Genomic DNA, 2,561 nt, shown 5'->3' on the forward strand with positions numbered 1-2,561 from the left:
TTTGGTCAATCAATCAATCGTGTCTATTGAGGACTTACTGTGCACAAAGCTCTCTACAAAGCACGTGGGAGGGTCCAATATAACGGGATTCATAGACATATTCCCTGCCCCCAACAAGAAGCAGCATGGCCTAGAACCTGGGTTCATTCATTCATTCATTCATTCATTCAATCGTATTTATTGAGCGCTTACTGTGTGCAGAGCACTGTACTAAGCGCTTGGGAAGTACAAGTTGGCAACATCTAGAGACGGTCCCTACCCAACAGCGGGCTCACAGTCTAGAAGGGGGGAGACAGACAACAGAACATATTAAGAAAATAAAATAAATAGAATGAATATGTACAAATAAAATAAATAGAGTAATAAATACAGACAAACGTATATACATGTGCTGTGGGGAAGGGAAGGAGGTAAGGCGGGGCGGATGCGGGGGGATAAATACGATTGAATGAATGAATGCACACAGTAAGCGCTCAGTAAGTACGACTGAATGGATGAATGAACGAACTCATGACCTCTGGCTCCCAAGCCCGGGCTCTTTCCACTGGGCCACACTGCTTCTTTGCCCAAGTGTCTGCCCATGTCACTTGCCCAAATCAGAATCTGACACCAATGAGATGGTGCCAGCTTTGCCATAAAACAAGGGTATGCTCTTCCATGGCTAGGAAGGGAGGCTGCCACAGGAGGCAGGTCCCAAGGTTTCATGGAGCAGCCCGCGCTCCCTCTCCCCCGTCCCTTCGCCAGGCGTTTAGTACAGTGCTCTGCACACGGTAAGTGCCCAATGAATACGGTTGAGCCAATGGTTTCTAATCCTAGCTCCGCCACTTGTCTGCTGTGTGACCCTGGGCAAGTCACTTCACTTCTCTGTGTTGCAGTTACCTCATCTATATGATGGGGGATTAAGACTGTGAGCCCCACGTGGGACACCGACCGTGCCCAATGCACGCCAGTGCTTAATACAGTGCCTGACCCATAGTAAGCGGGGAACAAATACCACTACTAAAAACAAAACAAATGAACAAAATAACCAAGCTTACAATCTAAAGGAAATTTTCTACGGGAAATTTCTCGACTGAATGTTATAATGCGTCTTTCCTCCTTGGACTTTCTCCTAAGCTCTTGGCCCTATGCGTCCGTCATTGGCTTTTTAAGTCCATCAGCGAGAGGGTCAGGGCCTCAGTTTAATGTCTCTTCTTAAAGAACTGACAGGTGATGGGGGGGAAGTCTGGCGTCATGGAGAGCAGACTCTCTTGGGAGACAGAAGGCTTTCTTCTTCTAGTTCTAGTGGCCTTTGGGGCTGGGGAAAGCACCACTGAGGGTGAAATTCACCTGCCATTACTTATGTGGCTGCAGAAGCCCATGGGAAGCCCACGCTCTGGCCACACTGGGCATACACAAAGACCATCTCTTGTTGCGTTGTCTGTCATGTTTGTGGTCTGCGGTCCTGTTTTCGCTTTCTCCTCTCTTATAAGCGTGAGGAGGATCAGTGCTCTCTTCTCTGAGAACCGGACTGTGAGACCGTGAGCCCACTGTTGGGTAGGGACTGTCTCTATATGTTGCCAATTTGTACTTCCCAAGTGCTTAATACAGTGCTCTGCACACAGTAAGCGCTCAATAAATACGATTGATGATGAACTGGGGTTAGGGGCTAAATAGGGTCCAGCCTATGAAAGGCCAGGAAGCAGAGAGCAGAGTGGGAACTGTGCAACCCAGGGGAACTATGGTAAGGGGGCTCTGCACCCCAGACCACGTTCAGAGGCTCTTTTTCCCCTCCTTTACATCAACCCCTCCAGCATATCTTCTCAGATTTATTTTAGCCAGTGTCCAGAAACTAGCGTTTCCCCCCAAGATGGAGGGTTAAGACCAGCTGTGCCTCCGACTGACAACAGGACTGTGATGGGACTGTGGAGGAGAAACTAGGGAAAAGTGAAAGGGCCTCCAGAAGACTGAAGTCAATCAGTCAATCACCTAGTAACCTCCCCAGTGCTTAAAACAGTGCTTTGTACATAGTAAGCACTTAATAAATGCCATTATTATTATTATCAATCAATCAATTGTATTTTTTTAAATGGCATTTGTTAAGCGTTTACTATGTGCCAGGCACTATACTTAGCACTGGGGTAGATACAAGTAAATCAGGTTGGACACAGTCCCTGTCCCGCATGGGGCTCAAAGTCTTGATCTCCATTTTAAAGATGAGGCAACTGAGGCACAGAGAGGTCAAGTAACTTGTTCAAGGTCACACAGCAGACAAGTGACGGAGCCAGGATCAGAACCCAGGTCTTTCTGACTCCCAGGGTCGTGATCTGTCCACTGGGCCACGCTGATTTTCGAGCACTTACTGTGTGCAAAGTACTGTTCTAAGTAAACACTTGGGAGGGTACGCAGTTGGTAGACGCGTGCCCTGCCCACAAGAAGCTTACAGTCTTGAGGGGCAGACTGGTATTAAAATAAATTATAGATATGTAAATTAATGCTGTGGGGCTGAAGGTGGGGTAAATAAATAATAATAATAATGACAATGATGGCATTTGTTAAGCACTTACTATGTGTGAAGCACT

The 2,561-nt window shown here is 47.1% G+C and overlaps 1 non-coding gene across 1 annotated transcript; it reads right to left on the reverse strand.

Moving 5' to 3' along the window:
- Positions 1-578: 578 nt before the first annotated feature.
- Positions 579-709, reverse strand: LOC119935995. The gene has a single exon (XR_005453589.1). It is a non-coding gene; the product is annotated as a small nucleolar RNA SNORA24 (small nucleolar RNA).
- Positions 710-2,561: the final 1,852 nt, after the last annotated feature.

Source organism: Tachyglossus aculeatus, chromosome 12 (assembly GCF_015852505.1).
Source record: "Tachyglossus aculeatus isolate mTacAcu1 chromosome 12, mTacAcu1.pri, whole genome shotgun sequence".
Taxonomy (NCBI): Eukaryota; Metazoa; Chordata; class Mammalia; order Monotremata; family Tachyglossidae; genus Tachyglossus; species Tachyglossus aculeatus.